Below are 26,741 nucleotides of genomic sequence, written 5' to 3'. Positions count from 1 at the left end.
ATAAATGAGTCACAGTTACACGACATACAGGTGCATGGAGGCATCAGCTATGTATAAGTCAGTAAGACAAATACAGTCAGTCATGGACTTCACTGCATTAAGAAGAAAAAGCATATTAGTCACCTTCCTCCTACCAACAAAACAAAGACATCATTTGGTATCACAATGAACCTCACTTCACTATTGATTTTCTTTATTTTCCTTTTTTTAGAAAACCAGACTTCTAACTCTTTCACTTACCTTTCTCAATCCTGTTTTTGGAAAAAGCTTCCTCACAAAGTCCATAGCCTATAAGAAAAATCAAAAATAGGTAAGATGAATAGAAACACAATTTACTTAAAGTCCAGTTCATCCTGCCAAAGCCATAGCATAATATTTCTAACCATCTTACCATTTTCTCTGAATGACCCACAAGTTATCCAAACCAAACGAGCAGAAGGACCCATGCCTCCACCCTATGAAACTATACAGACACTTCAGAATTTTGATGCTGCTCTGGAAAATTGAACCACACAATCCATTTGCTATCAGTTAGTAATTACTATCTTCAGGTGAAACCAGCTCTGTTATACTTCCCTTAATTTTTTAATCTGCACTGAAATTTGTTCCACCTGTTCTTAGCTGCTTGGTCCCTAATGTTTTTTCCTTTCCTGTATTCTCTGAAAGCAGGAATAACAACAACCTTTGCTTGTTCCCTGTTTGCCTGTTCCCAACTTCTAAAGACACAGACTGTTGATATTTCAGATCATATCTCTACTACTGTGCTAATGTCAGGGGAGTTTCATCATTATTCACCTCACTGAAACAGCAAACCTTTCTGTTGTGACTGACAGCTGCTGAAGCTTTCTTCTCAGCTGCTTAAGGATTTACTGAGGTGCCATTTGCAAATGCATAACTTCACATAACCGAGAAGAGAATGTGAATCTCAGTGCCACACTGTGACAAAATTTCCACAGCTGGTAGCCCAAACCAACATAAATATCACTATCCCTCCCCATTTGGTTGAGAAAATATTACTCGTCTACTAACATGAATTCAAACCCAAATTTACAGAGAGAATGAGGTCATTTCTGTGCACTATGGAAATGACAGAGCAGACCCTGTTTCCTGAAAGCAGCGGTCAGTATGACTGAGCTTTCATGTGGCTGCATATTAAAGAAGTCTATTCCTTTTACAACACCAAAGACTAGCAGGACATCACCTTTGAGACTGAGCTTTAATCAAGAGCTAGGTGAAACAAACAGGACACAGTCTCAGAGAGAAGAGAGGATGAGGAATAAAAGGCAGGACAGCTAAAGAGCCTTCGTGACTCACAGCTACTGGAAAGTAAGTGCATAAGAAAGCACTGCTTTCAATCAAGGGCTAAAAGGGAAGCTTATTAAATGCATTCAGAATGCTACTGCATGATGAGGGATGACCAAAGTGGATTTATTTAATTCCAGGGCATAAAAAAAAGCCCAAACAGTAGTTAAACAAGTATCAGACCTAATATGGTCTGGTATGCTGGGGTTCTCTGTCCTAGTATATGGAAACTTTATCTGAGTTATATTTAATGGAATTTTAATTTAATTACGCTCACTTCATGCATTCAAGTGAAGAGTGTTATGGATGCACCAACTTTAATTCAGTATATACATATTACTAGACACTACAAAACAGACCCTTTACTATAGAGGCTTTTCAGGTGTGAGGAAATTAAATTAATGAAACCTTTTTTTTTCAGTAGATAAGCATTTTGATGTTAACCTCTCTTGCTGATTTCTCATGCGATACAGGATAGGTTCATACTGAAGCTTCTGAATGGAAGAACAGACGTATCTTAATGAAGTTGTATACTTTTACTTGGCTGACTACTTTTCTAGCCTTACAGAAACTTAGTGACTTCGGCCATTAGCCATCTGCAAAGATTGACTGAAATCAGCCAAAGTTTCAGAAAATGGTCTGGGGGGCAGACGGGCAAATGTTCACCTCTGGAAACATACCATTATTTTATAAAAGACATTCTCTAACAAAGACATCATCACTTGAAAAGTGAATCTCTGCAGGCACAGATCGCCCAGTGTTCATCAACAATACAGCTATTTTTTAAATGTTCATATGGTCTAACTTTGTATAGCTGGCAAACAACTTAATGGGGAATAAATTAATAGCACTTATTGGAGAAACCAAACTGCAGGAAAAGAACAGTGTGTGTATAATTTATAAAGATCTCCACAACTGCTGGTCTCCCACCTTCTACTGTTGATTAAGCATTTCCTTACTGTTTAAATCCAGAACCAATAAATACAGTCTCAGTTTTCTATTTGCTGTTTTGAGTATAAATATACATTAACCTCATTTGTTTGATAAGAAGGTCCTGACCTGACTCTTTTCTGATGTGTACTTCTTGACAAATACTAACTTGTTATGTCTGCAATATTCCTAGTTCAGCTTGCACTTGAATACTGGTTTACATACCACAGCATATAATAAGTGAAACGTATGCCATGGATGCCTCATGCAACTTACTGCGCCACAACCATAGAATCATAGAAACATAGAATAGCTTAAGTTGGAAAGGACCTTAATTATTAACCAGATCCAACTCCTCTGTTGTGGAAAGGGTTGCCAGCCGCCAGATCAGGCTGCCCAGGGCCCCATCCAACCTGGCCTAGAGCACCTCCAGGGAGGCATCCACAGCCTCTCTATGGATCACTTCCTCATTAAAGAATTTCCTCCTAACACCTAACCTAAATTCCCCCTCTTTTAGATTAAAACCGTTCCCCCTTGTCCTATCACTATCAAACTGTAAAAAAGTTGGTCTTCCTCCTCTGTTTAAGTTCCATTCAAGTACTGGATGACCACAAGGAAGTCTCCCCACAGCCTTCTATTCTATAAGCTAAACAAGCCCAGCTCCCTCAAGCTTTCATCATACGAGAGGTGTTCATATATTGATATCATGGGACTGATTTCAGTTTCTGTTATGCTTTGGCCCAGTAGCGGGTGATACTCTTAGCCAGCAGAGGCAATAAACCCCTCGTGATCAAAAATGTTTCCTTCGTCTGCACTTCTGCCAGCAAATGGCAAGTGTTTTTTGATCTTTCTTCTTCTTCAAAGTTCAGATGCCCTTGCTTGTGGGGTTTGTTTGTTGAAGGTTGTGGTAAATTTTCTTGTAAATCTGAACCATGTTTTTCCAGCAGTCCTTCTCTTTAGTGGTGAATCTTCAGTATTTTCAGAGTTGTGCTTGTCATGCAGTACTCTACTCAGTGCTGTAAGATTTATTACATTTCCTGGCTTTTATTTCCATTAAAAGAAAAAAAAAAATAGCATCTTGCTACAGGCTTATTGTGTTTACTATTAAAATACCCAGAACCTCAGTGACTCCACTGCTGCAGGCATGCTCATCACATACCACATCAAACTCACTATTTTTCTATTTTAGAGGAGAAAATGGAAATTTATTACTTCATCTTCTCACCATTACTAACTGACAGAGCAAGTACATATGGGTTCTTTACACATTATTCTTTGGAGAAACACAATTCCTTTTTTATAGCATTTTATATACATTTTAATACTGAAAATGTTCTTATGGGGTAGTTGTCTATCACCTACCTACAGAGCAACTGGAAAATGGTGGTACAAAGCTAAAGTCTTATCTATTCTGCTGCACAGCAGACCATGCATTTTCCCTTTTCACAAAGTTAGACACTTTCACTGTATGTCGTAAGAAGTCACTGGTGAAGCAAGGATTTAAAATATAGGGTCTGGGAGCCTAGCTTGTAGTTGTATATGCACACTGTAGTTCTTTATGCATGACCTACATAGCACTGTTGTTTGCATTTGGCTTCACACTCTCCAAACTCTACAGAAACTCTTTTGGCACTCTTGTCTTTTGAGGCTTACTAGCAGCATCAGATTTTATGCCTTCAGGCTCTCACATAAATTATTCTGAAGATAACATAATATTGTAAAATTAGAAACTGTTCAAATGCTTACTGGGACATGATTGATGTGTGAACACAGAATAGTTCAAGATTATTGTATCATAGCTATATCTGTTATATGCCTGTTAACTGCTTTTCTGTTCTGGTAAGTCAACTAAAATTTTGTGAAATAAGCTATTTTAGTGTTGGATTTCAGATATCTATTTCATCTACATATTACTTTGAGAAACCTGAAAATATGACAGGGACCATAGAGAAAAAATGAAGGCTATGATTTAGATGAAGAACATGACTTAATCCACAGATCATCTAAGAAGTGATGCAAGGACTTAGATTGAAATGAGGAGGTTCTGGGAGAGACTGAGATGAATAAAGCCTTTCACTAAGAGGGGAGATGCTGACTGTTTGCTTATAGAACAGTTACTAAAGTTCACTGTCAGAGGAAACTCTAAACTGCTTCTCAGCTCAAAGTAGAACTGCAGCCATCCTAACAGCAAAAGCAAGCTCAGAAATAGATTTGAAAAAGATGGATTTGAGCCTTAAAAAAAAAAAAAAAAAAAAAAAAAAAAAAAAAAAAAAAAAGGATGAGAGGAAAGGGAAAGGGAAGGGAAGGGAAAGAGAAAAGGGGGAATGGGAAAATGAGAAAAAAAAAAAACAAACAAAAAGCAGTAGCACAGTGCTTTCTGTCAGGCAGGGTGGAGACAGGTTATCCCAAGTTCCATTGCCCCACCAATGGCTCCCAGAACCTGGAAGTCCTGCTGCCACCACAAAACACTGCTGGTTACCAAGGAGCAAAATCTCACTGCTATCTATACTAGTGCTATCAGAAGTTTTTCTGTGTTCAAATCGAAACAGAAAAAAAGGGACACATCTCCTTTCTACACAGGTGCTTTGTTAAGGGCCATGTTAGCAAAAGTTCAACACTGATCCAAAGATTAGACATCTGAAAGAGAGCAACAGAAGGAGAACCAAACTATGAAGTAAACTGGTGGCATTTTCCTCATAGATGTTTCCACCCTTGGAAAAGGGAATAATAGCATGTATCACAATATGTATCAAATTTTCCATTACGTTGTGATAGTGGTGTATGACAACAGTTTCACAGAGGGAAGGTTTTGGCCTTGTTGGGGAAATAACAGATGTATTTTACAATCTACAGTTACTGGATTACATAAACAATGAAAATCTTGCTTCCACTTCTGGATTTTGGATATTTTCTCAAATTTCATACAAATTACTGACATTTCTGGTCACAGAACTTATAATTATGCATATAAATCTATGATCTTAAAGCCCAAGTTTCTATGCTTCAGCTTTTTTCTTTCCTTTTTTTTTTTTTTTTTTTCGCCTTCTAAAGATGCTAAAAATACAAAAGTCCTAAAAGTACTCAAATGGAAAATGACCCTTCTGATACCAAGTCTTTAGTATACTGATCCCTACAAGCAGATGGGCCCCACCTTGCAGGAAAGTGAACAAATAAAGAATAATTTATCTTTGAGTGCAATAAGCATCTTTCATACGCAAGTTTGCCAAAGGCTGGATAATTCCACAAAGGTGCTCAACAAGAAGCCAGAATTGATTAGAAATGAAAGGTCCCACAACACCACCCTGAGTACTCAGCTCTTAATCAGGTTATCAGACAGCAGGGCTTTTCTTAATTGATGTAGCCTTTTATCAAATTAAAGTGTTATCTACCCAGTGAGGTCATAAAATATGAGTCATACAGAGTCAATAGGATATCTAGCACAAAGGCAATGCTATGCATTATAAAGTCTAAAGATACTGTAGGTGCAGTTTACTTAAAGGCAACTTGGTGAATGCTCTGGCCCTCTTTGACCTTCAGAAAAAAAGCTGTTTTAACTCCCTTTTAAACTCTGGTTACTGTTAGGAGCAGTTCTGCTAATCATGACTTGATATTGTTGCTTTGGTAAGGCAGCGTGACATTTTGAGACCAACATCTAATTTCTCATAATCAACAATTAATTCCACTGATTTTCAACTGCCACAAAGCCTCAGCTGAGGTTTTCGTGTAGCTATGCTGAATGCATTCTCTGAAAGCTGAGCTTTGTGTAGTTAAGCTGCCAAACAAGTCCCCCACATTAAACAAAGAAAAATGAACACCATGAACAAAGCATTTGGCAAGTCCTTTCCTTTGGTTTTCTACAACCCATACATGCCAAACCCTTTGATGTTTTACCAGTGTTTTGTTAGCTTCCTTTTTTTTTTTTTTGGTCTATTTACTAAAATAGACATTCACTGTTTTTTCTCATGAAGACACTGGGAGATTGAGTCCATTAACAAAACCAAGGAATTCAGCCAATAGCTGTGAGAATCCTAGTAAAGGCCACTCAAACATGAATCAGTTAGTTAATAATCCATACTAGTGGTGTCATCTGCACTAGCTGCTAATGCTTGAAGTCAGAGCTGACTGTCATCTATCAAATTCTGACTGCTACATTTTACAGTGCAACCTAAACCACAGTCCAACTGCCTTCAACCCATAGAATTGCAAACAGCCTCACAGAAAGGCAACTCTTTATATGGTCATGTAGAATGACCTAATTTCCAGGTTTCCAAGGCCACTGCATTAGAGCTCAGATTTTTTAGGTACATTAGAAGAGCAAGTTACAAGATGTAAATCAAGAACCAGTCACAGCATGTAAACAATTTTCTTTCTGAGATTATTTTTAAAAACAAAATCAAAATCTTTCAGTTGATTGAAACATCTTGTGTGTGTGTTAGGAATGTTTTGTTTCACTCTCAAGCTGTTTAAAATTTTATTAAACAAAGAATTATGCAAATGCAGTAGTTAAAAAAAAAAAAAAAAAAGGCATTTGGCAGCTCCACTGTCCTTACAAAGTCATTTCAGCAAGACTGAAAAATCAATTCCCTGTCTCATTATGTACACATATGCAAAGGAGTTCACTATATCAATTTAACCTTTCTTTCCCTCTTTAGGATAAATACAATAATAAGATCACAGAAGTTATTTTACTTTCTTTTTTATCTTGTACTTTTAGTTTTGCATTCTGTTGTCTTTTTGCTCAGTGTTGGCATAGTGATGTGGCACAGGAGTTTCATTTTCCTTTTTGAAAGTAAGTTCTAAAAAGTGGTAGTGGTAAAGGAAATAGGAACAAGGAACAAGCCCACATACAGCTTGCTTTAGAATTATCAATGGAAAAGGGCTTAAAATCTTTTTATAGAAGAATTAAAGATTAAAACTCTTAAGTAATGAAATGTTTAGATATGTTGGTAGAAAGTGGAAGTAACTCTGAAAAACAAACCTCTTAATGTTTTTCAGCAAGAACAAACCTCAGAATGTTTTACAGCCCCCTTCTTTTTTGTTCTGTGATCTCAAAATTCAAATTTCTATGCTAGGCTTTTTTCTCTTCTCTTCTCTTCTCTTCTCTTCTCTTCTCTTCTCTTCTCTTCTCTTCTCTTCTCTTCTCTTCGCTTCGCTTCGCTTCGCTTCGCTTCGCTTCGCTTCGCTTCGCTTCGCTTCGCTTCTTTCTACTTCTAAATTTCCTCTTTCATTAAGTAAGCATATGAGAAGGAGAGTTCATTGCATCAGTTGGATCAGTTGGTTAAGCGTGTTGCATTAAAGGCCAATGTAGTAATGAATTTAAAAGAAGGTTAGTTCATCTAGTTGATGTAAATGAGATATAAACAAATGTTATATTTTCCAAATGAGAATTGGAGTATCTCAGGTTACAGACATTTATCCTGATAATAAGTACAATGGCTACTAAATGGCTTAAATAAATAATATTTAAGGTAAATTCCTATTTCTCCCCACCACTGAGGCAACTCTGAGCCTTAGTTCTATTGACTATTATTTACCATTATCAGACTGCCACTTTGTACAGTGCAACCTAAACTATAGTCCAACAGCTTCCCATTAGGGCAACTGCCTTCAACCCATAACCCTGCAAACAGCCTCACAGAAAGGAAACTCTTTATATGGTCATGTAGAATGACCTAATTTACAGGTTTCCAAGGCCACTGTCTTAGAGCTCAGATTTTTAGGTATGTTGCTTAAATTTTATGCAGAATATTGCACTGCTGATCTTGAGAACTGGAGAGAGGTACTCAATCAACAGGTTTTTTTATGATATCATCTTTATGCCAGCAGGCAAGTAATGAATTTTTAGAGAATTTCAGAAAGATTTTGAGCTGACTTGAAGTCACACAGTCTGGGTTAATAGCCTTTGCAGTGGTAAATAGTACAGGTAACACTAAAGTAAGACAGGAGAAAACAACCTATTAAATCCTTTTTCACCTCCTCATTTCACAGGTTTGAATTCTTCTCCCACTATCAGTGGGAAAGAAGCAAAAAATAAGCTATTGCCAAAGGCGAGGGCAACAATGTGGTTTGCTTGGTTGCACAGCAGCAGCCATCATGAAGTTCTGCATCACACTGAAATAATGCCTGAAATCCCGTCTGGTTTAAATTTTTCAAGCACACCAAATTTGAAACTCAAATGAAGTAATAAAATGAACATTCTCATTAAAAAAAAAAAAAAAAAAAAAAAACTTTTCTACCCTGAACTCTTATTTTCACAACAGCTTGCAGGTAACTTATTGAAGAGAACTCAAGCAGGGAAACAGAAGAAGAAAACAAAAGTCTCTCTGGAGAAGAAGCTGTGAATGACAATCTGCTGTTTTGAAAACTGCTGCATTATCAAGTTGCTATCTTCTACCAGATCTAGAGGCACTAGAAATATCTACAGTTACATGCTCTGTAAAGGAAATTGGATGTGCTACCTCATGTCTCATGCACTTAATGAAGACTACTCAACCTTTTAAGAGTAAGGAAGCATATGTTTCTTTACTAACGAATGCTATGTTTCTGTTCAGAGCAACAAGTTGCCATAAGGATCTGTAGGATTTCATTTCTGTGTCACTTCAAATGTTTGCTCACACACTGACCAAAAGGAAATGGGGATTTCCAGGTACAAAGATACTTGCTACAAAAAAGAAGACTGCTTGTAGTGTCTCAGTGTGTTTGTTACCTGGACAAAATTCACCCATGGCTTTGAAAAGCCATTTAAGCCTAAAGACTAATAGGGCTCTGGAGACCAAGAATAAATTGATGGTAGAATGTTTGCCAGAGAAGTCAGTGGAGAACAGAAGCAGAGTTAAAGCTGAAAAAAAATATTCTCAAGTCTAATTTTTCCAGATCCTTGGTGCCACAAGCATGAGAAATTAGACACTAGGTCTTCCCTCACAAGCAATCTAATTGAGTTCTACACCTCCATATTCCCTCCTCAGACATGGTTTCGATTGCTTGCTCATACTGCAAGTATGCCAACTTACTTCCAGGCTCTTTCTGGAAACAAACTAACTCCACCCAGGGTAAAATCTGAATTAGAGAGATACCCTTTGGGAGTTTCCCTCACAAGGGAGAATGGAGGTGCTGATGTCAGAACCAGGTTGCTGCGTTCCATACAGTCTTTCAGCGGTATTCAGTCGGGCCTTGAATCATCAAATAGTGCCATGCTCAAGATTCACAATTGGCTCCCATCTCATTGATTTGAGCTTTTTAGACTGAAAAAGGCTCAAACCAAATGGTGAATTGTTATGTGTTTGGGCCACAGAAACCTCATGTAGGGCCCAGAGGAAATGCAAATCAAGGGATTCCCAGCAGGAATGTGGCTAGTCTGCTCGAGGAAAAAAGGCATGGCAGCCAGAGAGTGTTTGGATGATGCCTTCAACTGTGAAGTCCTAGCACGGTGTGTACGTCCACAAACTAATTTCACTTTTCCCTGTAATTATCACACTGCTAAAATTTGGCATCTCATATTAGATTCTGACTTTCTGAAACCAGGAGTTTCATTTTCCTTTTTGAAAGGAAGTTCTGAAAAGTTGTAGTGGTGAATGAAAGAACAGATACAACGATAAGCCCACATACGGCTCGTGTTAGAATTATCAGTGGAAAAGGTCTTAAAATCTTTTTTATAGAGGAGTTAAAGATTAAAACTCTTAAGTAATTGAAATATTTTGATATTTTTTGTAGCAAATAGAACTAACTTAGAAAAACAAACCTCTTAAAGTTTTCAGGCAAGAAAAATAGCCTCCTTCTTATTTGCTCTGTGGGGCAGCTGCCCAAGAGGTGGACATGGCAAGTGTCTCTTCACAGGACTCCGTAACACTGGTAGCAGTAGAGGTCAGATCTCAGCTGTGGGATGTCTCCAGACTGCCCACAAGTTGTGGCAGCCCTTATTTGGTGTCGTGTGTAGAACTGACTTCACCCTTGCTGTGCATGCCTTTAACCTGGCTATGTACCTCACCATTTGTTTGTGCATTAGATGGTGTGGGCATTGCTTACTTCCTGCACAGCTGTTCCCCGTCTCTCCAAGGGAAGGTAGCCAAACTGAAACAACCCTTGTTGTAGACTGTGCCAACAGGATGCAAGTGGTCACAAGTTTTTTTTTTTTCTGCACTGAATTAATGTATTGTCAATGTTACTGTAAGGGAATATGGCTTGACACCTGCCATGGGCTCAGACATGTTGACCAGCAGACCCCAAGAGCTCTGAGTACAGTAGCCATGCAGAATAGAGTCCTGTGGTCTCCCAAAAGATTTCTTTCTCCCTTCTAACCCTAAGTGATGGGAGCTGTCAGGGGGATCCCCTTCAAAAGACTGACTGCCTGGACATAGTCCCTAAAGGCTTTACCTTACTACTCTGGAGTAAATAAGTATAAGTAAGAGTCCAATTATTGACTCTCCCAAGGTCTGTCTCTCTTGAACAAGTGAAGTCAATGCTTTAGGCATATAGTTATAGTTAGTTGGTTAAAAAAAAAAAAAAAAAAGAACAGGAAAAAAAGAAAAAGGGAAAAAAAGAAAAAGGGAAAAGAACAGGTGAAACCATGTGAAACAATTGTGAAAGTTTTATTTTCTTTTTTTGACAACAGATGTGTATTTTCTGTAATATGTTTTATATGTTGTTTTAAATATATACTTCTAAAAACTGAACTGGATGTTTGATTTGGATGCACAGAGAAGACATCTGGAAAATGTTGACTGTTCTGTCCAAGCTGTGGCCACATCACCACACAGCTCTAACTATAACCATTTGATCCTGTGAGGGGTATAGCATAGATCCTCCCCTCTCAACACAATGTCCCAAAGTGGGTCTTTCATATGTCTGAGTGAAGTCTATTACTGATGGTACTCCCACGTTGCTACCCTGGCAGAGGATGAACGTGGCCAAATACCTTGTGGTATCTTTCTCCTTCACTCACCCATGCTGTGAGAAACAGACAGCATGAACAACAAAACTACATTTTGTTGTAGACAACTAAGTAGCAATGGGAAGTAAAGGAGGGGGAGGCTGGAAGGGAGGAAATACATAGTTTTTTTGACAGCTTACCTAGCCAAGGGCATCAGATAAAAATAATCACACACAAAGAATCACACAGAATCGTAAGGTTTGGAAGGGACATCTGGAGATCATCTAGTTCAACCCCCCTGCTAAAGCAGGCACTCTACACAAGGTCACAAAAGTTGTCTGGATGGGTCTTGAATATCTCCTGATAAGGAGACTCCACACTGACATAGATTTTGAACATCACCTATACTTGTTCTTTGGTATCAGAGCAGGAGGAAGTCAGATTGTCCAACCCACTAACTTTACATGGGCTGTTATTTCTCCGGTTATTAACTACTAAATCAGTAAATTGTTAGCATATCTGAATCTGAACACAACAAGCTTTACTTGCTCATCCAGTTACTGGTGTGCATGCTTTGACATCAGATTCAGCAGGGAAGAGGATCTGAACCAGGAACTCCTATAAAAAATTGTTCTTTGAAATCAGATTAACCAGTCAGAAATGCCAAGCGATAAGAGAAGACTTTCCTTTACAGACTTCCTTCAGCAGTTCTAAGCCAAGGGCATCAGGAGGACGCAAGACTTCATATCCACCCAAAGAGGTAAAAAATGCTGGCCCTCACAAAACATACAGTCGTAGCTTAATTGTGGCAAGTTATAGAATATAATTAGAGATGGATTAAAACCAGACAGTTTATTTTCTAAAAATAACTGAGCAGTTCTTTCTTTCACTCTGTTGAACTTCCATGATACATCTCAGACTCAACATCTTTTTTTCTGTCTGGACCTCCAGGCTAAAGAATCAGAGTGGAAGCAGAATGTAATGTTATGCAACTTAAGAAGCTGCAGGTATCCAGCCTTCTCCCAGCTGAAGAGAGAATTATTCAGCCTGAGAATTTTCATAGTTTTTCTACCTTTCTATAAAAAATTTGCCTGTCTGATGGTCCTCAGACCATCACAATTACAAAAAGTTTAGTTACATTTTCAAACTTCTCATTACATAGCAAAAAAACATGATGACAGTCCTTCCAAAGTGTAGGATACTTTTAGTACAGACATCCTGTCAAAATGCCTGGCATCTATAAAACTAGATGAGCTGTATTCCAAAAAGTATTTTACAGAAGGGATTTCACATGCATTCTAGCTTACATTGTCATTCAAACCAAAATGAAGCCAGGTATTATGTGCTGGACAAAAAAACCCTAGGGATCCAAAAGCGTGTAACTGAGTCTCTTGTATCCAGCAACAGGATTTAAAGCTTCCTGTTCCCTGTCTATTAGATATGGAGAGAGGTGCCACCAAGAAGCCATTTGTCCCACTTAGCAGCTGACTGGAACACGCAGCATAACTACACCTGAAATCACTATTTCTGTAGCAAACACCATTGCAACAGCATGCAGAAGTAACTTCTGATGCCCAGCCCAGGAAGCTCAGTGTCATTCCTTTGACTTGATCAATTTTAACATAAAAGAAAACCTCATTACACTGCTGGAAAACAGAGCTAAGCTCTGTATGTCCAGTATTTCCACACACAAGTTGTAGCTAGGTCTCTGATCTGTCATCAGTGTGGTTGGGCATTACCCACAAGTATGATGTTTTCTGTCAATATTTGTTCAAGTCTGGAAATAAGTGGATTACCTACCTTCTGTAAAGGTTTGCGTGTTAGATTTGCTGTTATCAGATCACAGAGGGTGTAACACAAATTTAACTACATCCATTTCAAAGTGCTAAAGCTCCTTTCTCACCCTGGTGGTTTACCACAGACTTATCATAGGAACATCATCTCAGAGACAGGGATGTGGTCAAAAGACGTAAAAGAGATGACAACAGGAAAAAAAATTCTACTTTTACTTTTCTAGATGCAATATTTAACTCGATAATCAAAGGATATCCCAGTTCTAAAGTAAAAAAATGGCTTACTGAGTAAATAGCAATTCACTTTAAAAAATAAAGAAAAGCCCTCAAACGGAATGAAAAGAAAAAAAAGTCAGGAGTTTTTTTCTTATTCTTATTTTCATAAACATCAGAAAGGACTGGTAGAATAATGTAATGAAGATGTTTATTTCACACCCCTTATGGACAGGTGATTTTCCAACACATTTTCTACTCTCTGTACAAATTTTGTTACAGCAGTGGTTCCTACTTTAAAATGAACAGAACTTTAAGGGAAAAGAGTTGCAGAGGTGAACACAGGATAACATTTTTTTCTATAATGTCCCAAAACAACCTATAGCACATACCTTAACCAGCTGTCATGAAAACCAAGATCTTGTTGAGGGCACTAAAGCAGCATCTTCCAGTCAATGGGAGAGTATAGGCTTCTGTGAGGATCCTGGTTCAGTGTTTGTTTTCAGAGAAATGGTGGAGTTCCCTGGCTTCAAAGGAAGCAAGTATTAGTATCCTAGAGCAAAAACTGTATATTCCACTACTGGGGCAAATATTTGCTCGGACTTGACTATGAACACTTAACTCTTTTAAATAAAGTGGTCTATAAAGTGGACTATAAAGTGGCCTGAACCTACATGCTTCCTCAAGCAATACCTGCTCCAATTCCAAACCAAGGAATTTGGTGGAGTTAGAAGGACACTGCAGTGTTACACCTGAAAAGAGCAGCAGGTGAAGACATGCAAGTTCCAGGTTGGTGAAGAAGTTCATTTTTAATTGACTTAAAAACATATAATCGTCACTGAATCATAGAATGGCCTGGGTTGAATAGGACCACAATGATCATCGAGTTTCAACCCCCCTGATATGTGCAGGGTCGCCAACCACCAGACCAGGCTGCCCAGAGCCACATCCAGCCTGGACTTGAATGCCTCCAGGGATGGGGCATCCACAACCTCCTTGGGCAACCTGTTCCAGTGCGTCACCACCCTCTGGAGGAAAAACTTCCTCCTAATATCTAACCTAAACCTCCCCTGTTTCAGTTTAAAACCATTCCCCCTTGTCCTATCAACAAGCACTACAGTTAGAACTACGCGTGGTGGGCATTTGGAGAAGCACTTGTATGTGATTGTTCAACATCATTATAGCATTGAATATTAAAAAAAAAAATTAAAAATATGTGCTTCAAAATAATTACGTGAAAGAGGTAGAGGAATCGGAAATTTTTGCAAGTCTAGAAAGGAAGAATCGTGACTATAATCTTTGTTCCTACACTTTATTTTTATATATTCACTGAGGTCTTTTTCTGCTTAATATTAATGTAAAAAGTTTCTTTTGCAATTTATTTCCATTAATTTTGTTCTCAAATGAATTTATTTCAAATTAAGCTATATTTCTATTTCTGCTTCACATACCCATTTTCTTTTCTGTCCATATTTCTTTCTTTTAAAATGCATGAATTTCTGCTTTCTAATTTATTTTAAGCCAAGCAACTTTCTGCTTGATGTTTTCTCAGTTAATGACAATTGCTTCTCATTTTTCTACATAAGTAGTATTTTCTTTTAACGATCTCCTAGCTCGCTTTCTTATGTTATACATATACCTACAACAAGCCTTTTATTATGCAGTTTATGGATTTCATATTGGTGTACTCTACTTTTATATATGTGTACTCTGTTTTTATACCTTTCTTTTGTTCTTTTTAAAAGAAAAGTACTTCTCTCTTTACATTTCCATACACCCCTAACATTTTTATTAGCCAGATAAGAGAATATGAACTCTATTTGCTAACGCGTTAGTATAAAAAAAAAAGAGTAAATTAGTTTGCTTTTGTTTTATTAGCTATTAAAATGGTTTACAGGTTTTCTGGAGAACAGAAAGTAGTACAAGATGTTAGGCCTATGTATGCTACCGAATATAATTCTATTGGGATATAAAGTATGCAGAGCCATAGTGACCTATTTTGACACCTTTATTCTATTGTCTTTAGGGCACCTACCAGATATCATCATAATTACCTATGGAGCATCCTTGATACCATGACGTAATATTTCTTCTACTGGCTGTAATTCTAACATGCAAATGACCAAATAATCAGCTTATTCCCAAAAATCAGGTGCAGTATCCATAGCTAGTAGGCAGCATAACTTCTATTTTTTCAGAGATCTAGAAAATTATACTGGCTGTGCTAAAATCTTCTGGTCCAATGTCAGTATCTTAGCAAAAACAACTGTTCAGGAAAAGCTTGCATGCTTCAAGACTTGCTTCTGCTTTTTCCTTTCCTGCTACTAGTCCTGCTCCTCTACACAGTGAAGATAAAAATACAGCACAGCCAGGCATTCTTTAAAAGGTAAAATTGTTTCATGGAATAGCTTTGGGTTTTAATCTGAATTTCTGGGGGAATTGATGGCTGGGAGACTCTAATATTGAGTCACTGACTTCAGACATAGTTAAACTATGTGTGTTGTATCTGTTAAGTTTAATGCATCTTTTCATTCTATCGGAGTCCTATTTAGGGAAGTGTAATTACAGTAAATTTCCAAAAGGAAGAAATGCTTGGAGATGCTCTGCTTTCTCCCAGAGACCTCTCAGAGTTCCACCACTCATATATATATGGACTACCTCTCAGAGTTCCACCACTACATATATACAGGACTAAGGAGGATAGAGGCCTGGGCTCATATAGAGCAGGAACCGTTCTCTTAAAACTCAAACTGTTATAATTTTATTTCTGGAAGCAACTGAGAGAACAAGAATCCCATATGGTTAATTGGTGACCTCTGACCATATCTCTGTGTACAGGTGGAGGTGAATTACTTCTTTATAAATCATTAACATAATTTGTGTTTACCATCATGTGGTATTATGACAGTTGACTGGTCACTAGTGAACAAAGTCATTGTGTCTGAAGGAGTTGAGGGCAGGAGTTGACCCAAAGTTAGCTGTACTAGAAGTCAAGATACGAAGCCCAGAAATGTTTCAGATGAGATTGCTCTGTGCTCCAAATCTCATCTTCACACTAGTTGGGAAGTAGTGATGCATGTGGAACTGTCAAATCTGCTTTCATGAGCATTACTGGGAAAAGAAAAAAAAGAAAAAAAAAGTAAAAAAAACAGTCACTATCAAGACTACCTTAGATGTTGCCATGTGTTGATGTGGCTCTTGAAGTAGCAATAAACTGTAAATACAAGCTGAGAGCCTCTTTCATCACAATAGTACAGTGAATACATGTTGAATTGAGGTTTATGAAGTCCTATCGCCTCATTCACTGAAGAACTGTTTCTAACCAACAGAGTCTTGTCTAGCTCAGGCCTGTCACTACAGAGAGAGAAAACAAGTAGAAACATTAGCTATAGGTGACTGACTGAACACATACAACTGGAGGGTAAAGAGGTTTAAAGCGCAGCTCATTTCCCTCACTGACCCAGCCCCAGCCTTAACAGTCACATCTCAAAGGTAAATGTTTAGTGGGGGCAGATGTTTTTCCCGCAGGGTATTCGCATTTTGCACGCAGTTCCATGAGTTTCTCCTTTTATGAGGGTCTTGTGCAACGCTGCAAGCCTGGCAGAACAGGCTGTGGCAGGGTGTTTTGGCATTTCAGCCTTGCACTTGCTCCTTCCAGTCAAAGACATGTCTCTAAGAGAACAGGTGTATAGTGGTTGAGCAGATCGGCTGATTTCAAACACGTCCATTTTCATTGGTCCTGGATAAACATCTGTGGTAATTCTTTGCTAATATTTACTCAAAGAATTCTCTGTTCCAGGGAACAGCTGCACTATATATCCTGCTTCAATGCATTCTGGCATTTGCTTATATTTCTAAGACCGCTATCTAGTTTCCTTGTAGACTATTACCTGCCTGCCATCCACAGACTACTTTGCTGTCTGTTGTTTTGTTCCTTGGTTGCAAGACCTTTCTGGAAGACAGGAATCTTTTGCTTTTACATGTCTAGCAGAATAGAGTTTTGTCTCAAGACTGATAACTATATATATATAGGAAGGACAGCGGTTCATCTGCTCTGTACATGCTCAGCTCTCTGTACCTCCTTCCACAAGATATGCAGTCACTAAGCTCCTTCCCCTCCTGTATTTCTCCATTCATTGTTACTGTAGTGGGCCATCTTTCCTGAATTCCCAACACTTCACTTCTATTAGACACATAATCTGAGCCATGGATTGTAAAATAACAAACCTTTGGTTGCCATAAACGTGGAACAAGCAAAGTCCAGTCTGTAACTAGAGGTAAGAGAAAAGAGCACAATCCAGACTCACACTTTCTCAGTCTTTTGGAAGATGTGAATCATTATTCCAATGCTAATTTTCTGGGCTGAATTTAAATTGTCACAGTAGAGGGCAGAGAACCCTACTTCTGTATCTCTTCTAAAGGCTAGCTGTACGGACTGTGTACACCTCTGTTACCGTACTTCACAGAACAGACTCGTAATTTAAGCAGATTGTTAGAGATGGATTTATGTTAGTAGAAGTGAGGCAGTTGACAGTATTAGAGAATTTGTCTCTATTTATTTTTTGTAACAATGAAGATATTTTCTAGGCAAGTCCTTCCAGATAATGTCTTCCTAAGATATTTGATGTAGACATCTGTTACAGAAACTCTTCTTGTCAAATTTTGGAGTTTTAGGGCCAATTTATACCAGAAGAGCTTTACTAGATTGCAAGATTGTCACATGTTTAAAGATACTGGCTCAAATTTACTTTTCGTGGATGGACTGCAAGAAATGCTCTGCTACAATCCTGGCTTAGCCTTAAATGTTTAGAAATGTGAGACAAAAATGTAGCAAAAATTTGGCTCTGAAACTTTACTTATATGTCCAACATGACTGCCAGTTTAGGGAGGTCACATATTAGAAATACAGGTCTTTTATAGCTAGGTGTACACATCCACTGAATCTGGGTTAAAGGGAAGAATTCCTATTCATCCTACAGCACTGTAATTCTTTGAATGGTTCAAAAATAGTCTGATATAATAATTTCTCAACAGAGCCAGAGGGCCTGATTAGGCAGAAAAAGCCAGTATTAGCTGGTCCAGGGCAATGCCTTCCCTGATACAGCTACTTAACAGTCAATCAAACAGCAGATGAAAACAGAAACTGTAAGATTCCTGCAGAAAAAATAACTTCAATTACACCCATTCATATAATAGAACCATAGAACATCTTAGGTTGGAAGTTGAAAAGCCCAGCCATGGGTGGGGCTGCCACTGACCAGATCGGGCTGCCCAGGGCCCCATCCAACCTAGCCTTCAGCACCTCCAGGAATGCGGCATCCTCAGCCTCTATGGGCAGCCTGTACCTCATGAGGGCAGAGAAGAGTGGGACAATCACCTCCCTCTCCTTGCTGATCACCCCTCTTCTGATGCAGCCCAGGATACAGTTGGCCTTATGGGCTGCAAGCACACACTACTGGGTCACATCCATCTTTTCATCCACCAGGACCCCCAGATCCTCCAGATCCTTCTACTCAGGGCTGCTCTCAAGGAGTTCTCCCACTCTATATACATATCCAGGATTGCTCCTACCCACGTGCAACACCTTGCACTTGGCCTTGTTGAACCTCCCTTAGTTCAAGTAGTCCTACTTCTCATCCTATCCATGTCCCTCCGGATGGCATCCCTTCCTTCTACTGTATCAACCACGCCACTCAGCTTGGTGTCATGAGTAAACTTGTTGAGGGTACACTCGATCCTACTGTCTAGGTCATGTAGGACCATGTCAAAGGCCTTACACACACAAGTCCAGGTATATGACATCAGTTGCCCTTCCTCAGGGAAGTGCTGGGAGAGTGGCTTAGCAACCAATGGCCAGTTCCTTCAGGACCCTGGGACACATGTTGCCCAGCTCCCACAGGCTTGTACTCATCCAGACTCATAAATAGATCCTGGATTTGCTCTGCTCCTACAGTGGGATGGATTTTGCTCCACAGACCTCCAACTAGAAGTTCAGTCATGAGAGGCATGGGAAGTGTGACTGCCAGTGAAAATCAAGGGAAAGAACTTACTGAGTACCTCAGCCTTCTCCATGTCCATTGAAGCCTGTTCTCCTTTCTCATTTATCAAAGGGGATACACTCTCTTTTGTCTGTCCCTTCTGACAAATGTATCTAAAGAACCCCTTCTTATTATTTTTCATATATCTTGCCAAGTTCAGTTTCATCTATGCCTTGGCTTTCCTGATCCCATCTATGCATGTCTGGATGGCATCTCCATATTCTTCCCAGGCAGCATGTGAATCATGGTTCCCTGGCTTCTCCTCTTGCCCTTCTTGAAGATATAAGCGACATTTGCTTTCCTTCAGTCTTCAGCCACTTCTCCAAATCACCACAATTGATCAGAGCTTATCAACAGTAGCCTTGCAATGACACCTGCCACTTATTTCAGCAGTTGTGGGTGCATTCCATCAGGGCCCACGGACTTAAGTACTTGATCCTCTTCCACTAAATATACATCTTCCTTGCTCCAGCAAGGCCTCTGGAACCTGGGATTCCTGAAGGGCATTCTTTCTAGTGAAGGCTGAGGCAAAAAAAGCATTCAGTACCTCACCCTTTTGCATGTTCTGTGTAATCAAGTCATTCAGCAGTCAACCCACATTTTCCATAGTCTACCTTTTGACAACAATGTACTTATAGAAGCCTTTCTTGTTCTCTGAATCTAGCCAGATTCAATTCCATGTGGGCTCTTTCTTTCCTAACTTCATCTCTGTAAGCTTGAACAATATCTCATGCTCAATACACTTCATAATCTAGATCCTGAGGGAAAGGTGTTGATCTGCAAGTGAATATGATTATGGAAAGAACATGGGGTATATGCAGTAGCAAGCCAGATTTCCAAGGATTCTGTTTATTTCTTGCCAGTGCTGTACCACTTCATAGCTATCAGCTAGAACATCTCCTTTCAGGTGTGTTGCTCCATGTTTAGACAGTCAGGAAAAAGCTCATACTGATGATATTCAAGGTCATTTCCAACTAACTCTGACACAGACAATATCATTTGTCTCTTGTGTTGCATAAAAGAAATAAAATGTATATTGGTATGGTCAGCATGTACACTGACTCTCATATTCAGCTCAGCATATTTAACTTCCTTATAGGTCCACAGCACATAACCAGGAATAAAAGATTCTTCTATTTGCATTACATTTCCAAGGAAACCCTTTCAGATAAAACCCTATCAGATGAAACTATGCAATCATTTAAGAAACAAATGGATTTACACGTGTACTACGTGACACCAGTAAAATTTTGGCTGACAAAGAATTCCAGATTTAGAACCTCCATGGTTATGGGCTATCTGGTTACTATCAAGAGAAAGCCTTATATTTATTTTGGGTAAAATGAAGGCAAATCTTGGTATTTGTAGGTTAGGGTAGAGACACATGAAAAAAGAAACCTGTTCATAATATCTTCAGATCAGCTTGGCCCTTTTGACTGTATTTTCAGAAGGTGCTTTCTTAGCTCATTTTAGATAATGTTTCTGTACTCTTAAGAAACTGTATGCCATATGCAAATCTCTTTTGGGATTGTGGCCGGAGCTTAAGATGCAACATTACTACAGATACTTCCTTTCACTTCTCCTCCCTTCTCTCCCAAACTTTCCACAAGGGGCCATAGGAAAATTCTCAGGATGCCTGCCACAGCATGTTCTGAGGCAGCATTTCCATTAAGTGTAGTCTTATGCTTTGTAGAGTTGGGGACAAAAAAACAAAACAAAACAAAACAACAACAACAAAATAAAAAACAGCGCTGAGGAGATCTTAATCTGGAGCTGTTTCTCCAGAGCAGAGTATCACAATATTTCTTTTGTGGTTTGAATCGGTGTGTGTCAAGAAGGCTGCCAACAAAAGCATAGTTTCAGACTTCCAGCATTTCATTAAAACACTCGAGTTTTCGCACTACATATCTGGATCTGAGATTCAGAACACATTTTTTTTTCAGGGAATGTCACATGGAAGAGAGATTGAATTGTACACCCAGAGTATTGGTACTTAAAATCTTCATCAGTGCCAGAAATTCTTGCTTCCACCCATTCTTAGCACTTAAGCTGCTATTCTGGGTTATTGAATGCTGAATTTTCTTATGCACTCACCCAGACAGTGGCAAGGACTTGATGTATATTTAAGATCTTAATGAAATTTTTCCTGGTTAATCTTACACATTGGAACTGTAAAGTGTAAAACATTTATTTACCTCTTCATTTGTAATTCTGGCTCTGACCACATTTCTCTGGTTTCTCTACCCTATCCCTTTATTTACGAGTACAAATCACCATCCCTTCAATGCCTCCAAATTTTAAGCTTCTGAGCAAAAAACCAATTCTTCAAATCTGTTTTTATTTAACACACAACTCTTCCATCCCCTCCCTGGACTTTTGCAGTTAAGAGGTTAAAAAGGTTCATATTACAAGCCCATGGAATTTTTCCCTTGTTTCTCTCATGGAAAAGTAAGCTGTCAAATTTTACTACCAAGGTAGATCATCTCCCATGACCACTAGGTTTAATTGGTTGCATAACAAAGACAACAACATTATTTTCTATAGACTGGAGGGCAAGCTAAGCAAAGGTTTTGCTTATTACTTTCAGAACAATATATTAAGCTTTGAGAATATCTGTAAAGGAATTATTCAATAAACAAAGTTTAATTGAATATCAGAAGATTTTATAGGTCAAATACACTGAAACCTGTTTCTACCTCCTGACAATCTAGGCTATTATAATGTTGTAGTACAGAAAATGTACAGAATTTACATTATGTTCACCTGGTAGTATTTATGAGTTCAGCTCAAAACAAATAGGTAATAATGAGGGAAACTGATTGCAGAAAGAAAACACCTTGAATTTCCTCAGCTATTTTAATGAGGGCAAATACAAGGAATTAATGCGAGCCATAATGAACTACTTCAAATTAGGATCTAGCTTCATGGAACAAGGCAGTCAAACTCACTTTAGACAAATCTTGACATCAATCTTTTAGCGAACTGCTTTAGTACCACTCAGCTGTGCAACTCTTCAATGGCTGATGAATGTATGCTTCTTCACCTCGACTCTTCCTTCAGAAAAATAAGACTGTGTTTCAGCAATGTTGCATTTATAACAGCCAGAACAGCTTACCAACAGATGGATACAATTATCTGCAATTGAGAATCTTTGTGTCAAGAAGGGACATTGGCTTAAAAGATATGCCCTAAATCAATGTAAATTGGTAATATGAAGAAAAAAAAAAAAAAAGGATAAAAGAATGTATGGGGGTGTAGTCTGAGTTACAGATACAGTCTGGTTCAATAAAAATTATCACAATGATCTCTGATGGCTTTACATCTTTGAGCCTTGAAATGCATTAGGAAATGTTTTGAATATTATTGGAAGAGTATGGCTAAAGTTTACTTCAGCGCAGCTCCACTGAGTTTTGCTGAAGTGTTTTGAAAGTACACCAACTCAGAAGACCTGAGTATCCTGGAGTCTTGAATTCAATCCAAAAACTGTAAGAAAAGAAAACGCTCTCCACCTGTTTGCATGAATGATTCAGAGAAAACAAATGAGCATACAAAGGAGTTCCAAAACTGCAGGATCCACACCATAAAAGCAAACTTACTTTTCCTGTTTCTCTTCTTGTTGGCCAGAAAGAGAACACAGAGATGGACATCTTTCCAGATTGCAATTGTTTCAGAAAGCTTTAGAGCTCACTGTCTACTATGAAACATACAGCAATATTTTCTCTCTCTTTCTGGGGATTGTAGTAGACTTATTTTTCCTACTTATAACAACAGAAAAAATGATTCCTCATTTTCTATATCAAAAATGTTATTGCATTGATAAAGATAATAATGGAAGACAACCCTTTGTGTCAATATTAATCTGAGATAATCATTATTAAAAAGTCTAATCCACTTTCAATTTCAAAAAAAGTCAGTCACTTACTGAAGTCTGCTGTAGCCATTTTCACGAACTTCTAATAAATTCCACTGTAGACAAGTTTTCTTCAGCTCGTTGATGTTCACTAAAAAGAAATTGTAAGGTATTATCAGTTAAGATCTGCATTTGATGCATTATTGCATGTTTTATTTGCTCTAGTACAGCATTCTGTATTTGTAGTGTGCAGAAATTTCCAGAAGCACTATAGCAACATTCCCATTTTACTAAGATGGGAAAGTATAATAGTGTTGAGCTTAGTTTGAATCAACAATTAAAAACTTGCTTCCACAAAATTACTTCATTCAACATTAAAGTTTAGTTCTTTCAGCAATAAGCAATATCTGCTATTATTTCAGTCATGAAATTGAAACATATGCAAATGATATATTTCAGTGAAGAAATTAAATACATTCTAGTATGATCTATCCTTGTTCTATCACATACTATATCATAAAAAAAATGGGAAAAAACACTGAAGGCACATGAACAACTGATAGAGAGATATTTCCCTAAAGCTAGCTGTGGAGCAATATAAACAAGAGATAAACGTGCTTTGTTGTAGCATACAAAAAGGAAGCATAGCTCTTCTGTTCTGTACCTGTAAAATGGCTCCACTCCACAAGCGTGTATCAGAACTAACTACACACAGAGTAAGTCTTAAGATAACGTAGTGCAGGACAAAAGTATCAGGAAGATAAAAAAGACAAAAAAATTCCACATATTTCTCCTTACCACAATGATTACTATATCAACAGACAGATGAGATATGGAAGAAAATCAAGTATTTGAGAACCTGGAGAATAAAATGAAAAGGTATATCTATCCTCTAGGAAATAAGTAATTTCTTATGAAAATTAGGTGAATTTGACATTGTTTAAGGAATTTAGAAATGTTGTTTCAATTTTTAGGGTGACAACAAACAGTTTGTAATTCATTCTCACTTTCCGAATTAGCAGCTCACCAAGCCTCCCCTTAGCTCTGAAGTCTATGTGGACTTCTCTCAGTTCACTTGATTAACAATAATGCAGACTCTGCCTTCATTCAGTCGGAAATACAGTGTTCAAGGGAGCTGAAGTTATACTCTGTCAAAACTAGACAATGGGGATAGCAATACTACCAGCTTACACCATTATATTTCTGCTAAAGACTGACAGTCACATTGCCATCGACGAAGCCTGCCTGATCATAAGAATAGAAAGAGCAGATTCATTTACTCATCCATTTTTGTCAGGCATTTTAGGTCATGGGATGCAAATCCACTCAATGCTGTTCTGAAATATAAAATGTGAACACGGAACACCAGTTTTAATTTGCTTGCAGCAACAAATCAAAGCAGATAAGGATTTTCATAGTTTTCTGAACAATAAAACCCAAAACTGACTATAAAAAGGTCAGTAGACAATTCGCCCAATGACGTATTTGATGTTCAATACAGTGCAAGCCTAGCTGTTCACGTTTGACAGCATTTTTTGTTTTATATCATACTTTGTCATTCCAAAACGATAAGTGCGCTGACAGCTTGCCTTAGCAAAACATGCACACCAATTAGTCACCTCCACGATGCGTATTTGGAGAAAATATCAAAAAACCACAGACTATGATAAGTGACAACATACAGCCCAGAGAAATGAGGATTTCTCATGAGAAATTCTCCTCGGCTTACTCAGACTCACTGGGAAAGTGCTGTCTATACGAATAAAGGCTTCAGGCTATCTCAAGCCGTAACGTGCCATCTTTGTGCATACGTGGTATTACTCAACCTACAATTACGTGATCGGATCTCACAATTCTCCACAGGGTCTCTATTTCACTGAATGCACAGCAGGAACCTGCGGTAGGGAGGATGAACCCAGACTTGAGTCTGAATGTGTGAGTGTGATGGCTGTCCACAGACCAGCCTAATATTGCCTGGAGAAGTTGACTCTTGAGAAATGAATGTGGCAAGCAAATATTGGCATGTAGGAAGAAACTTAATTTTAGATATACTGAAAAGATGGTGTGGGGCAAGATCCTGAGATATTTCTCACAACCCCACAAAAATACGTAAGTGAAGCCAATAAAGTAAACCAAACAAGCCTACTGGCTCAATATTGTTGCTGACAATCCAGTGACAAATAGTGACAAATGCAGTCTCATTGTCTAAGACTCTCCTAACATCCTGCTGCCAAAACAAGCTATTAAGGAGGAAAAAGGAAGGAGGAATTTTTATGAGTGTGAAAGAACAGGCGTTTTACAGAAGGTATGAAATTGGAAAAATTCAATGGAAGAGGGAAACCTTGGCACCTTGGGAAGCAGTTGTATAATTCATTGTATCAGTACAGATAATGTATATGTAAGTACATGTAGTGGTAATGCTGTATATGTATACATATATATATATATATATAAATGTATATATCCAGTTTTTACACAGTGTCTTCCTACTAGTATTACAAACATATCAGAATGATGTCCACCAGTTGCAATACATAGACTTTTTCAAGGTTGTGCATTACTACTGCTCCATCCAGGGTTTTGTGCTGCTCAGCTCAGCCATCCCTTTCACCAACTTACATTTCTACTAGTCATCCTGTTTATTTGTCTATTTCTGTTGAGACTGTAAACATTACCACCTGCTTCTAAAGACTGATTTTTCACTGGTTTTCAGCACTGTAACTACAAGAATATAGTCCTGTTCAGAGATATTATCAGATATCATCTGATATCATCTCAAGCACAATGCTGCAGTGTCAATGCCTCAGAGAAAGGCAAAATCACTTCGCTGCAACTTCATGCCCCTATTTAATACTATAAATTTATCTTGGCTGTTGTTAGCAGTAGGATGTCTGCAACACGCACCACTGCACAATGTACACCTGTCCTCAAGAATGTGTGTACACATGCAGATTCTAGTCTATAAAATTAATTGCAAACATCAGTATGCACAGTTGTAATGTTTGTGTTTACAAGCTGTAAAGAGGATTAAGTATTGATCCCCTCTATACACAGAGATATCCTGGATGTTTGCAGGTGACACGACAACCTTACTGTCACTTGTTTTCATACTCCTCTTGATGCAGGATGCACACTGTTTTTTCTACAGCCCCTTCTATTACTCAGTGCAGTGTTGGGATTTTTTGGTAAAGAATTAAACTTAAGTACAGAAGGAGAATATAGCCTGAAAGATTTACTGCTTTGTTTCCGTGTTGCAGTACTTAAAATTGAAGTGACTGAATGAGGGAAATACCAAAAAGAGCAAGGACAATATCATCAGGCTGCTTGAGTGCCATAAACTTCATTTGTGAAACCAGCTCAAGATTTCTATCAAATTATAGTCATGATTCTTAATTGTACTTTCTTCATTTTCTGGATGATTAGTTTGAAACACTGAGACAGAATGTGCAGAAATACTGAGCATTCAGCTACTGCCAAAACCAGTGCGAGTCATGCTACATGGTATGTAATGCCAAATACTCTGAAAAAAAGATATTAGGTTGTCTTCAACCATGCATGCAAACTCAGTAGTACTACTGACCATACTTCAGTTGCGTTTCTTCATATGCCAGAATTTAGTAAAAGCACACTTGGTAATAGCAATTTGTGAAGAAGTCAGTTGCTACAGTGATAGTACTATAGAGACTGATTTGAGGAAATTTGTCCTTCTATTACCAGAGAATGGTGTGAATAGGAACCAACAAACAAGA

At 38.2% G+C, this 26,741-nt stretch overlaps 1 long non-coding RNA gene across 1 annotated transcript in view; it reads right to left on the bottom strand.

Annotated features, from left to right (window-relative positions):
• The window catches only part of LOC101748245, a 62,034-nt gene extending 37,859 nt beyond the window's left edge, over positions 1 to 24,175 (bottom strand). Inside the window, exons 1-6 of the long non-coding RNA XR_005860366.1 lie at positions 23,791 to 24,175; positions 23,065 to 23,143; positions 22,091 to 22,196; positions 15,992 to 16,215; positions 13,497 to 13,631; positions 241 to 288 (exon numbers count right to left, since the gene is read on the bottom strand). This is a non-coding gene — a long non-coding RNA (uncharacterized LOC101748245). The remainder of the gene's footprint in view (positions 1 to 240; positions 289 to 13,496; positions 13,632 to 15,991; positions 16,216 to 22,090; positions 22,197 to 23,064; positions 23,144 to 23,790) is intronic.
• Between the last annotated feature and the right edge of the window lie 2,566 nt (positions 24,176 to 26,741).

This window comes from Gallus gallus, chromosome 5 (genome assembly GCF_016699485.2).
Source record: "Gallus gallus isolate bGalGal1 chromosome 5, bGalGal1.mat.broiler.GRCg7b, whole genome shotgun sequence".
In the NCBI taxonomy this organism is placed as follows: Eukaryota; Metazoa; Chordata; class Aves; order Galliformes; family Phasianidae; genus Gallus; species Gallus gallus.
Note: the sequence above shows the minus strand (reverse complement) of the source record. Positions and strands in the feature narration are given on the sequence as shown.